Genomic DNA, 14,159 nt, shown 5'->3' on the forward strand with positions numbered 1-14,159 from the left:
CAAGGCAAAACTCAGAAAGTCTGTGTAGCCATTTTGTTAGCCATTTAGTTATCTATTTACAGTGCATTCGGAAAGAATTCAGACCCCTTGACTTCTTACCCATTTAGTTACATTGCAGCCTTATTCAAAAATGTATTAAATTCATTTGTTTCCTCATCAATCTACACACATTACCCCATAACGTCAAAGCGAAAACATGTTTTTAGACATTTTTGTAACTGTATAAACAAATCCAAAACGGAAGTATTTACGTAAGTTATTATTTACATAAGTATTCTGACCTTTTGCTATAAGACTCTCGAAATTCAGCTCAGCTGAATCCTGTTTCCATTAACCATCCTTGAGATGTTTCTACAACTTGATTGGAGTCCACCTGTGGTAAATTCAATTGATTGGACATGATTTGGAACAGTACACACCTGTCTATATAAGGTCCCACAGTTGACAGTGCATGTCAGAGAAGAAAAACTAGCCTCAGAGCGTCACAGAGTTCTGGAACCATCGTGATTTCCATTTATTTTTTATTTTACCTTTATTTAACTAGGCAAGTCAGTTAAGAACAAATTCTCATTTACAATGGCAGCCTAGGAACCGTGGGTAAACTGCCGAACTCACAGATTTTTTTACCATGTCAGCTCGGAGATTTGATCGAGCAACCTTTCAGTTACTGGCCCAATGCTCTAACCACTGGGCTACCTGCCGCCCCACAATACAGAATAAGGCTGTAATGTAACAAAATGTGGAAAAAGTCAAGGGGTCTGAATACTTTCCCAATGACAATGTATTCCTTTTGTCCAGGTGGATGCTGGCAGTGTGGAGTGGATCTGTTGGGGTGGTATGTGAATTGGAGTGGGTCCAGAGTGTCTGGGATAATATATGCCATTTAGCAGACGCTTTTATCCAAAGCGACTTACAGTCATGTGTGCATACATTCTACGTATGGGTGGTCCCGGGAATCGAACCCACTACCCTGGCGTTACAAGCGCCATGCTCTACCAACTGAGCTACAGAAGGACCATGATGGTGTTGATGTGAGCCATGAACAGCCTTTCAAAGCATTTCATGGCTATAAATGTGACTGATACGGAATGAACAAACAATGTGGCTCCTCAGTGAGCAGAGAACTAGAAAACACCTTGATATCACACAGGAGGGGTATCAACCGCTGTCTGTGCACTGGCAAAGTAGTATCAGGGGCCTGCAGCAACCTCCTCATCCATAATGACGTTATGAAGAATCACACAGCACTGTTTACTTTAAAAACCAACAGAGAACAACAATAAAGCAGGGACTATTCCAGCAGTGCTAAAGAACTGACACAAAACATTTGTCTTTATTTGCTGCTCTTTGCCCTAGTGTTCTTAAAAGTGTCAGTGTGGTGAAAACCTCAGAGGCAAGACCCTTGGACTGCACAGTTTTGTCATAATGACGCTCCATAGAAAAAATCTCAGACTTTGAATACAACTCCGTAGTCAACAACTAGTGAGGCCTGCCTGATAGTGCTGCCAAACCATCCGTATTTGTCAGTAGGGACTGTGCAGAGATGAGTGGTGTGCTGGACTATGGCATTTTCTAAGCTCTAAAGACAACAAGTGATGGTATTTCTGTACCTGATTGAATGTATGCAAAATTATATAATCTCCTGCCACAGTAATGGGCCTGCTTTCATTCATATACTATACTTACTAAGAAACAAGGTATATGGAGGCAAATGAAAGCTTCCCAGCATGCAGAGACTTCACACTGATTTTATTTAACTAGTGCCTTACAGCACAGTGCCACTCGGGAGGCCATAGTGAAGTGCGTTACTGCCACAGAACAGTAACGCACTTCACTGTGCCTCTCTACCAGGGCCTTTGGGTGCCTGTCATGCCAAATAGTGTCCACCTGCCATAAAGTGTCCCCACCCTGCGTCACAATGGGATTCGATGAGCTCTAGCTTCAGTTACTAGGGCTATTGCTAGAACTTTGAAAAATTCTGACCCGTCTATGTAATGAACCTAAGCTGCTGGATTGTCTCTATTTTACATAAAAGGACAGAGGACGCGGGCAGTTCTAGTTCTATTTCACCTCATAAACGCTCCATTGGGCCGTGCAAATATATTACCTCAGAGTCGCTCTCCAAGGACGGTGTTTTTGACAGACACTACCTGCTGACTACCTACTGCTTCAGAAGACCGAAAAGACAGAGAAGAGAAAACTATTTATTTTCCATATGCAGTATGTGTTTTATATTTGAAAATATTGAAGCGGTTTTAGTTTGATTTGAAATTGACAATGCCAGCTAGTTATTTACCTCAGCCTGCCTAGTCAGCTAGCCAGACAGCTTTATTTAGCTAACATTAGCTAGCTCAATGGCATCCCTCGAGGGGATTTTCTTTCATCTTTCCAACCAGGCGAAGTACCATGAAGGAAAGACTGTTCTATTCAAGGGGGGGCAGATACAGCTACAATTCAGGGTAACGTTAACTTCTTCGATATAGGGGGCGCTCTTTTAATTTTTGGATAAAAAAATGTTCCCGTTTTAAACAAGATATTTTTTCACAAAAAGATGATCCACAATGCATATAATTGACAGCTTTGGAAAGAAAACACAGTTTCCAAAACTGCAAAGATATTATCTGTGAGTGCCACAGAACTGATGCCACAGGCGAAACCAAGATGAAATTTCAAACAGGAAGTGCCCCAGATTCTGAAGGCGCTGTGTTCCAATGTCTCCTTATATGGCTCAGAATGTGCCAGGTATGAGCTTACACTTTCTGTCGTTTCCCCAAGGTGTCTGCAGCATTGTTACATATTTGGAGGCATATCATTGGAAGATTGACCATTTTAGAACAAAAATGTTGCCTGCTGAATGCTAGGCTTAATGCTATGCTAGCTATCAATACTCTTACACAGATGCTTGTGTAGCTATGGTTGAAAAGCATATTTTGAAAATCTGAGATGACAGTGTTGTTAATAAAAGGCTAAGCTTGTGAGTGAATATATTTCTTTCATTTCATTTGCGATTTTCATGAATAGTTAACGTTGCGTTATGGTAATGAGCTTGAGGCTATGATTACGCTCCCGGATACGGGATTGCTCGACGTAAGAAGTAGTTAGATCACTGGAAAGATTTATTGTACAACCATTTTACATGTTGCATTCAGTTATAATGTATGTCTATGTCATATTGAAGTATTTAGCTATAAGTTTACCCTGATCAACCAAATGGATCGGGGTAAGCAATTATGGTAACTCCAGCTGCACTTAGCTAGGTGTCTTTGAGAGAGAGACAGAGCGAGTGAGAGGAAGAAAGAGAGGAAGAAAGTGAGAGAGGGAGAGAGAAATAGAGAGAGAAAGACAGCAGTGCAAATTCACACTGAATATACCAAACATTAGAAACATCTTCTTGTAAGTGCTTGTAAGTAAGCATTTCACGGTAAGGTCTACACCGGTTGTATTCGCCGCATATGACAAATACAATTTGATTTGAAATGTATTATATTTCGTTTTTTTTTTGCATTTGTATATTTGTTTCTGTGAGTTCAATGAGCCTGCTTGCTGGTAAATATTTGAAACGTGTTCAAAATGTCTGTAAATGTGTACATTTGCATAGTAAATATATTTATTGCAAGTAAAAATGTAAATTGACTGTAATTGCCAGTTCCTTACTACTGGCCCATTCTCCTAGCCATTAATCTTTGTAATGCAAAATTCCAATTAGAACTTTAGGCCAGGGTTCGTTTGGAATTTGACATTGGTTTCTGGTGAGTGTTTAAATATGTGGACATTCTAGATTTGCATAAGTAATATGGCAGAAGTGGCCATTACACAACAGGGTGGAGTCATCACATTATCGAATATAGAGCCTCACAGTGGAGGTGTCATAATACCCATCAAATCTAGCGGTCAAAAGATATTTGTTACGTGACTCTCCGGCAATAATTACATTTGGAGGATTGTAAATTAACTTCTAAGGGGAATTTTTCGTTAGGGCAAATCTGATCTGTGAGAATATCTAAGGGTCTAAATTAATTAATAAAATAATAATACTCGCTTTGTTTAAAAATAACAATATTTTGGAGATTATTTTGTTTTCAAATAACCTAAAGTGAAAAAGCTCTGTAAGACATATTATATATCAGGGTTAGTCAACTAGGTTTGGCCTCGGGCCAAATTGTTTCTGAGCCAATAGTCGGCGGGCCAGAACATAAGTATTTAATATTAGCACAATTAATTGGCCTATACTACAATATGTTTAACACATATGCTTAAGTGACAACAAAATAATCATTTTGATCTGATTTACTTAAATAAAATCACTATGTCTCTATTCAATTATTATTTTTGTCTATTTCTTTGTGCGTTGATTGGTGGGGGAAAACAGGTCTACGGTACGTAGCCTACTGTAGGCTACACTACTTTTTTTGAAGTCAACATTTGTTCAGAATAATTTGCTTGATAGCAAGATAAAATGTCACTCTCAAAAAGAATCAAGAAGAAAAGTGGATAACGAAAATCAAAGTTTCTGAGAAGAATGTACAGAGAGATATGCTTTCACATAAGTCAATCGAGGACTGCCTGCACATCAAAATCACATCTATCCATCAAACCCGACATCCACAAGATTGTGTCCGAGGGGAAATGCAACTTTTCTCATTAAATAAGTAACTTAGTCGTCTATATGTCGTCTATATGACTGTATTTAGTCAATTCTAATATTATTGTGATAGGTTATCCAGGGATATTTACATCTCAAGCTGACAGTATGTTCTTTAAATAATTGCTTTATGTAGGATGCTACATTTTTGACCAGTTGCAATTGTAAGTAGGCCTAATAAGAAAAATCCTACTTCTATTAGGCTGTTAAACCTCATAGCCTACCTCAGCCAGTTAAGTTATTTTATATAGGTCTAGGCTCAGAAGAAATAGACTCCAATTAAGCCCTCTTGTTGTTTGTAAAGACAAATGAAAGATCAAGATTAATGTTGAATTGAATTGCTCGACTGGTGTACATGGACGACACTGGGCCAATTGTGCGTTGACTCATGTGTCTCCCAGTCGCGGCCGGCACGGGTATCGAACCACCATCTGTAGCATCTGTAGCAACGCAGAGAATGCATTTGACTGTTTGGGCTTTCAGGAGGAACGGAAAATTGAGTGTCAATTCATAAACCATGTGGCATGGAATCGCTTCCCAACTATTTTGCTATCTACAGTTGAAGTCTGAATTTTACATACACTTAGGTTGGAGTCATTAAAACTCGGTATCAAACACTCCACAAATTTCTTGTTAACCTCTCTAGGGTAGGGGGCAGCATTCGGAATTTTGGATGAAAAGCATGCCCAAATTAAACCGCCTGCTACTCGGGCCCAGAAGATATGAAATGCATAGAATTGGTAGATTTTGATAGAAAACACTCTAAAGTTTCCAAAACTGTTAAAATAGTGTCTGTGAGTGTAACAGAACTGATGTGGCAGGCGAAAACCTGAGAACCTTATTTTTTGTTTTGTAGTTTTCTATTCAATGCCATTACAGTATCCATTGACTTAGGACTCAATTTGCAGTTCCTATGCCTTCCATTAGATGTCAACAGTCTTTAGAAATGGTTTCAGCCTTGTATTCTTATAAATGAGGGAGTAAGACCAGTCTGAATGTGTGGACCCTGACGTGTCACAGAGCTTTTTCATGCGCAATCCTGAGAGAGTGCATTTCTTGTTCACCTTTTATATTGACAACGTTATTGTCCGGTTGAAATATTATAGATCATTTAGGCTAAAAACAACCTTAGGATTGAATATAAGCATCGTTTGACATGTTTCTATGAACTTTACGGATACAATTTGGATTTTTTTTGTCTGCCTGTTCTGACTGCATTTGAGTCTGTGGATTACTGAAGAAAACGCGCAAACAAAACTGAGGTTTTTGGATATAAAGAGACTTTATCGAACAAAGGGAACATTTATTGAGTAAATGAATGTCTTCTGAGTGCCACCATATGAAGATCCTCAAAGGTAAGGGATTCATTTTATCTCTATTTCTGAGTTTTGTAACGCTTCTGCTTGGCTGGTTATTGTTTGTAATAATTTGTCAACTGGGCTATGTTCTGGGCAAGGTATAGTTTTGCCGAAAAGCATTTTATAAATCTGACACCGTGTTTGGATTAACGAGAAGTTAATCTTTAAACCCATGTAAAATATGTTTTGTTTTCTGAATTTTTATAATGGGCATTTCTGTATTTGAATTTGGCGCTCTGCTATCTCACTGGATGCTGGCCAGATGGAAGGCTAGCGTCCCACATACCCTAGAGAGGTTAAGTGTATTTTTAGCTGGAGTTTTTCCTCACTGTAGGCTACTACTTTTACACTTTTAGTCTTAAAATCTTTGGTTGTATACTACACTACTCACTCTGTTTAGCACATGACCTCACATGTGAATCCTTAAAGAGAAGTATGTGGATAAGGCTTAAGAGGGTGTGAACGATGCTGGAGGGGTGTAGACAAAGAAGAGCTCTGAAGTATGTGTACCAAAACATTCAAGGGCCATTTTCTCAAAAGTGGGTTTACAAGTCTATCAACTTTCAAAGCAAAATGATTTTCCCATTGTTCCTCAACTGTAGTTTGTTTTTGTTTTTTTTTTTTGGGGGGGTAAATTCTGGCGAATATATATTGATAAAAGTCTACTTGTCCAAGAGAGATTTACACGGTTATCAAAACGTCAGGCCAGGGTAAGCCTACGTGAAACACCGCCCTTGTTTTAAGTGATCCTAAAATTCCTCATGGGAAAAATATATGGTGGAACACCAATTGGAACCATTTCCTTGTTTGACTGCTAGGATTTATAGGTATTATGACTCCTACTGTGGTACTCTATTTGAGGGGGGGAGATCCCTAATCAACACAAATACACCTATCCAAGCCCCATAAGGTCATACACTGAAAAAATAGAGTAGGGGGTGAGAGGGTTTATAAAAAAATATATATATATCTTTGCTTGTACCTTGATGTGTTGAGAGGGCTTTCAGCTAAAACCAGGCACATGTTAGTGAAAATTAAGTAACCCTTGTGTTTGCTTTTTCATCCCGCCACCCCTGCCTCATCCCCTCTTCCCTTTCCTCTGCCTTTGATCTCCAGGGTTTATGCTATGTTCCAAGAAGGAGGCTTGGCGACAAGACGACGACAGCTTGCGCAAAAAACCCTTTCGAGACTGGCTGCCTATTGAGGACAAGTGACAGGAAGAACTAGCCGCTGCATCTCCTGTCTCTTGATTCTGCCTCTTCCCTCTCTCCTCAGCCTTTAACTCTTTCTATTTTCTCCCACCAGATGAAATTCTGCATCTATTGACGTCTTCCCTTCTCCATCTCTGAAGACCTCCTCCCATTCCTTACCACCCTAATCAATTGCAGATTTACAGCTATTTTCCTGCAATTCTACCCATTTTGCCATGGGGTGGAGATAATTATTTAGCCATTTTAAATCAAATTTCCTGCAATTCTACACATTTTGTAATGACTTATGCCATGTTAATGTGATATCAGAGTTAGAATGACCATCAAAATCAATAGGGGTCCCTGAGCACGTGCCCTGCATGCCAGTCGGTATTCGGACATGATTGCTACAAGTTTAGATAGCTGGCGAGACTAACTAACAATCAAAAAATGGTTAGCTGACATGGCTAATTGAGTGACTGGCAGTAACTGATTTTAATTGCACCTGGTGTATTCTACTACTCTTACTCTGAATAGTAAGTTGACCCCCCCCACAAAAAAAGTATGTTGGGTCGGGAGCCCCCTAGCGGCTGGGGGTCCTAAGCGACCGCTTATGTCACTTATACCTGGAACTGGCGCTGCTCTCTACTGGGAAGGGTGATGTGAGGGAATTACATAATATTGAGAAAGGTTTCTTTCATGGTGTGATGATAATGTCTGGTGTGATGATAACGAACAAAATTACAATTTCAGCACGTTATCAAGCGTGAATTTAGGAAAATGTCTAAAAATCGATTTTATTTCAACATGGTGACTGATCTCTAAACCGTATTTATACGTCTGATTGAGTGGGGGGAGGGGATTTTTGCCAATACTATACGGTTACTGATTAAGAAGGACAGACACATTTGGCTTAACTGAATCCTGCTCCAATAAGAGAGAAAATGCTGAAGAGTTCCTTGCACGTGAAACAGGCACAATGCCTCTCTTTTGGACTGAGATAGTTTGATAGGAACTCATCTTAATGTACACGCACTTCAGTCGCTTGTTCGGAACACCATTTTTTTACAGCAGCGTTACACAATTTACATGGATTTGAAAGGCTACTATGGAAAACAGAGAATTGACCACTTTTCTTTAACACGTTTTCCTGGAGAGAGAACATTTTTTATACTGTACATGAAATAGAAATACACCAGATGACACATGTTCTCAATACTTCTACCAGCAGGAACTATCCAATGAAATGTTGCTAACTGTAACTATCCTAAAATTGTTTTAATGTCACTTATGCACTACATCCCTTCTGACAGTCTGTTGGCCTGAAGGCATTTTTTTCTATTTCCTGCAAAGCTGCATCTGCCAGGGCACTCTCTAGTCCATCAAGAAACCACCACGCACGCATGTCTAAGAGACTGTCACTGGAATGTGTGTCAATAATTAACACACACGTATAAACCAACCAACCATGGGTCTATAGAAAATCCTATATGCCAGATAGCTAAGTCATTCCAAGTCTGGTTTGTCTCTGCAGGGTGCCTGTTGAGTCCATTGAAATGCATGGTGCATGTCAGGTAGGTGATTACTTTCATCAGAAATGCACAAGGGAGGAGGAAGTGGTGAAGATTTACAACATGGGACTGTATGGCCAACTAGTTCTTGTTATTGTGGAAATGTCCTCAATAATGTCCATATGAAGCGTGAGGGGACAGTGGATCCATTCATAGCTATCAGACAAACCCTGTGGCAATTTTCAGCACAGCGTCATCTATATCAATCATCTAAATTAACAATCTCCCACAACAAATCAGATATCCCATCTTATCATACATTCCACAGTCAGAGCACACCTTACCAGCAACTCACATTAACTCACAGAGGAGAGGACTCTGGCAGCCATGGAAAAGGCAGATACACTATTACCACTAGCATGATACAAACAACACATTTGGTCATCCAGTAATAATTATTTAATGTAAGAGCAGACTAAGTGAGAGTATGCAGACTCATCTGCTAGCCCCCATCTAGATCAGATCAGATAAGGGCACTGGGCAACAGTAGCAGAGTACCATGAGGCTGATGGACAGATGTTAGGATTAGTCCTGTGTTGATCACTAGGAAATTAGTTTGACTGGTGGCCAGTGGCGTAGTGCTGCTGGAGCGCACCAGAGTGAATCTCTGCCACTTCTCAGAATGGTGCTTGTTTAATAAAGTTTAGATGAAAGATGAATCAATGTCTTGCTAAATCACTTACTGATTCATTAGTATTCTACATAGGCCTAACATACCGAATATAATACTAACATAATGTTACTGTTTGACAAAAAACACCACTTAATTTCTTATGAAATTGTAGGATAGTTCTGCTGAATGGTCGCATCTCATGCAACCTTAACTCAACAGCGTGCGTTCACTACTAGGCTAAATGTGTGTTTTGATTGAAACAACATACAGGTAGGCTTGTTAAAACCATCTGCTCTAAAATTAGCTGAAACAGTAGATACTTATATCATTATGAAAACTAGATGCATATTCCCATAAAACTGATTGAGATCAAATGGTTGGCATGCAGATGCAGATTGGACGTTTCACCCATAAAATGTGATGAATTATCATTCACAATTGACAATGAAGATGGCCTAATTTGGTGTTTGAAGGTAATATAAACATATAGTTTTATTTGAGGCAATATAGGCTACAGTATGTGTAACCATAGGCAGACTTGCATTAGGAGGATACATTTTATGCATATTTTAAAACAATATTATTCAATAAACTACCTGTAGGTACCAATTTGGATTGACAAAATGATGACTACATAATAATAAAAAATGTTTTGCTCCAGAATAATAATAGAAAATAGCACTACATCACTGGTGGTGGCTGAAGATAACTAATGTAGGAAGGATGATATTTAGGATATTGATATTAACTATATTGATATGTATTTACATTTCCTGACTAAACCTATGCATACTTGCAAAAAGTGTACTTGTATAGCCTGTACGTGATAGAAAGAATGTAGAATATAATATTTTCTGGAATATTTATGCTTGGCTAGACATAGGACACTATGACCGCAGTTGGTCGTCAACTACATAATCAACAAATCCGGCATGGATTATGATAGGGAGTCGACGCAAGGGATTAGGCACCAAACATCTGCACGCACTAATCAGTGTGGTGGGACACAGCTACTGAATTTGTAGCCTACTTCTAGCATAATAGCACCCTAACAAAATCAACACTCGGGCAAATCAGATCACTATACCGTAACTCCAAGTGGGTTATGCACGCGTGAAATGCACGGGGGACCCTGTTTACTGACGTAAAATAAAGCCTACTCAAATGATGTAAATATGGGATAACACTAGTAGGCTATAGGCTATGAGTATTGACGCTAAAGTTACAGAGGTTCCTTTTTACCTGCAGTGTGGGCTGTAAACCTACAATGGACTAGCCTGCTATAGTTTCGGGACACTGGTTGAACAAGTCCACTTGAATGAAATACAATTTCAAACAGGCTAAAGCAAATAAATAAACAAACTACGTTGTCAATAGAGTCTGTTCGAGTAGTTTACGACAATACACCAATAACAGGCTAATAATAATCGAATAATGACAATAATAATAGCCTACTAATAGCCTACTAAATACGAATAGGCCCTTTAAATAATAATAATAATGATAGGCTAATAATAACAATAATAATAAATACTCTTACCGTATGTGTAATTATCCTTGCAATTAGTATTTCATTGAAATAATCCGTGTTGTGATACTCCTAACAAAATTCTGTACACAGACATCACTGTGTTGAATCGTGGCAATGCTGTTGGTGAGTGAGTTGGGCGGCTATGCACAATTAATATTGGTCCATCACTAGAGTGCAAAATGTATTGTATCACCGACCGAATACATTCTAATAGTAACCTACTCTATGAATGTCGCTTTCGTTGTTTGCAATATAATTAAATAGTGCACAGTTTAGCAGTTTGCTTTACGGAGCTCCCCGCGACTGTTGATAACTAAAGACGTACTTACAGTGATGCACCAGTTTCCCTCCCCTACCGGGAGTAGAGCAAGCACACGAGCTGTCTCTCGGCGAGGCTCTCAGTCACCGCACCAAGCATCCAAGCGGCACAGACCCTTCTGGGTAGTCTAAGTGGTCTTTCAGTTGGGCTCTAATACAAAACAACTATGCGAGCTGTAAAGCAGCCCAATTCAACATTACCCGGCAAGTATCGTAAAATACTATGTTTCCCATTGATTAGAAATGCAGCGTCATCCCATCAACGCATGAATAATTCTACCTTCTCCTACAGCGGCGTGCGCTGGCACGAGAGGGACACCTCCCACATATTTAGGACTTGTCTTGAGAAAATATCTGGTACAATAACTTTAAAGTTCGCTGGCATCATTATAAAACAGTAGTCTAACTAGATATAGGCCTATTAACAGGAATGTGATAGCTAGGCAACCCTAATAGATGAAACGAAAAACAAGTGTCTATTCAAATGTTTCAAATGTATTCTGGCTTCCAAAGACTACCAACAAAATGATAATAATTGTTCATTTAAACCGTGTCTGAGAGCTTTTTAAAACATATTTTTCCATACAATATTTTCTGTATTGTCTGAAACTAGCAAGCAGACAGGTAATAACCAGAGGTTTATCCTTTTAGAGGCAAGGTTTCGTGTACTCACTCTAAATGGATCAGCCTGTAACCCCGAGAAGACTACACCCAGAATGCATTAGCTGATCAAGTATTTATCTCTTCTTAATGAGATCACATCTCACCATTCGGATATTGCATTTTCCATTCAATACAATGACATTCCACTAAATTAAGCAGAATTGGCCAATGTTAATAAATGAGACAGTCAATGAGACAGTTTAAAGGATATAGGGCTGTACCTTGGGAGCAGGGGGTCCATGAGGTCAGTTGGAGAACCTTAAACCTTTACATCTACATCTTAATCAATTAACTGATTCTATCAACATCCACTACCAGTTGAATGCTCTAGTGCCACTCCTTAGACGCATCTCTCTCTCTTTCTCTCTCTCTCTCTCTCTCTCTCTCTCTCTCTCTCTCTCTCTCTCTCTCTCTCTCTCTCTCTCTCACCCTCTGTGTGTGTGTGTGTGTGTGTGTGTGTGTGTGTGTGTGTGTGTGTGTGTGTGTGTGTGTGTGTGTGTGTGTGTGTGTGTGTGTGTGTGTGTGTGTGTGTGTGTGTGTGTGTGTGTGTGTGTGTGTGTGTGTGTGTTTACGAAGCTAATAACAAAACATCATCCTCTTGGGAACATAAAACAATCCACTAGGTGGCAACAAACTTTCAAGTGAGTTGTCAAAATAAGCCCCTTTGTGCCAGAGGTAATTGTCAGCAGCCTACCATAATGACATTTGAATTCAATTGTTGTTTATTTATTTCCACCTAGACGTACATGCACTATATTATTGACTTATTCATTCATATAGAGTAAGAATGTTCTTAAAACATTTCAAAATGCTGTCTGTCTGTCTGTCTGTCTGTCTGTCTGTCTGTCTGTCTGTCTGTCTGTCTGTCTGTCTGTCTGTCTGTCTGTCTGTCTGTCTGTCTGTCTGTCTGTCTGTCTGTCTGTCTGTCTGTCTGTCTGTCTGTCTAGCTCTATACCTATATCCATTGTGCTGTAGATGTATGAATTGAATTAAACGCATAAGTCTGGTTATCCTAATTAATTCAACATTTGATCTCTTACTTTTCAATTATCCTCATAGAAGTGTTAATTATAGTAAGTGGGATTTAAGAAAATCTTCTCCTTTTAAAATAGTCAATGGAAAAAAGCCAATAATTAAGGAGAAGTAGATAATATTCCCAGTGAGCATTGCAAAGAAGTTGGTATGGAAAAGAGCTTCAGTACAGAAGACAGAGAGAACTGAGAACAATGACCATAACTAACATAGTTCTTATTTTCTGTTTGCCAACATATTTAACTATAATATTATATGATTTGACTTTTTCAGATGATTTTAGTTGTTTTCCATATGCTTGTGCATCTATGTTTTTATTTCCCTGTTGAGCTGTAAACAATGTCTTTGTTTGTTTTCACTCTGAGCTTGGTAATGACTGCCTTGCCAAGACATTTAACCCCCAGACTTCTGTTTTCTTGCTAAAGATAGAGAACTCTCTGAACCAAGAAATAGAGCCAGTTATACTCCACAAATGGAAGAGCTTTTTCACCAGAATAAATACTTTAGATTTGATTATTAAGTACAGTACTAATCGATGGAAGCATCAGGTATGTGCTAAACTATCTAGACTGACACATTATGAAGGCACAGCATTATCTGTACCCAAGGGGTAGTTAATTAAGCTGAGCTGTTGTTGATTTGGGGTGAGGGCTCTGCCTCTCCTGTTATGACTTACTGTATAGATATACTGTAACATAGCATACTTACTGACTGTATGCCATAGAGGATTGACACTAGATAATTATGTTAGAAACCCTGACACAGCCTCCTGAGTGGTGCAGTGGGTCAAAGCACTGCATCACAGTGCTTGAGGCGTCACTACAGACCCAGGTTTGATCCTGGGCTGTGTTACAGCCGGCCGTGACTGCGAGATCCATGAGGCGGTGCACAATTGGTCCGGGTTAGGGGAGGGGTTGGCCGGCCGGGATTTCCTTGTCCGATCGCACTCTAGCAACTCCTCAGGCCGGGCGCCTGCAAGCTGATTGCGGTCGCCAGCTGGACAGCATTTCCTCTGACATGTTAGTGTGGGTGGTTAAGCGAGCAGTAAGGCTTGGCAGGGTCGTGTTTTGGAGGACGCATGGCTATCGACCTTCGCCTCTCCCGAGTCCGTAGGGGAGTTGCAGCGATGGAACAAGACTGTATGCAAGCAAAATAGAAGCAACTATTATGAAAATGGCATCTCACAGTACAGCTGCTCTGATATATCAAGCTATTTTGCTGTGAGATATCACATCCAGGGT

General features: G+C 39.6%; 1 protein-coding gene across 3 annotated transcripts in view; it reads right to left on the minus strand.

Annotated features, from left to right (window-relative positions):
- Positions 1 to 11,502, minus strand: part of LOC118389632 (contactin-4-like) — a 229,512-nt gene extending 218,010 nt beyond the window's left edge. For 2 of the 3 annotated variants that reach the window (XM_052526622.1, XM_052526620.1), the window contains exon 1: positions 11,235 to 11,502. The gene's annotated coding sequence lies outside the window, so the exon portion shown is untranslated. The other variant, XM_052526621.1, reaches the window with a different exon arrangement.
- Positions 11,503 to 14,159: the final 2,657 nt, after the last annotated feature.

This window comes from Oncorhynchus keta, chromosome 10 (assembly GCF_023373465.1).
Source record: "Oncorhynchus keta strain PuntledgeMale-10-30-2019 chromosome 10, Oket_V2, whole genome shotgun sequence".
Classification (NCBI taxonomy): domain Eukaryota; kingdom Metazoa; phylum Chordata; class Actinopteri; order Salmoniformes; family Salmonidae; genus Oncorhynchus; species Oncorhynchus keta.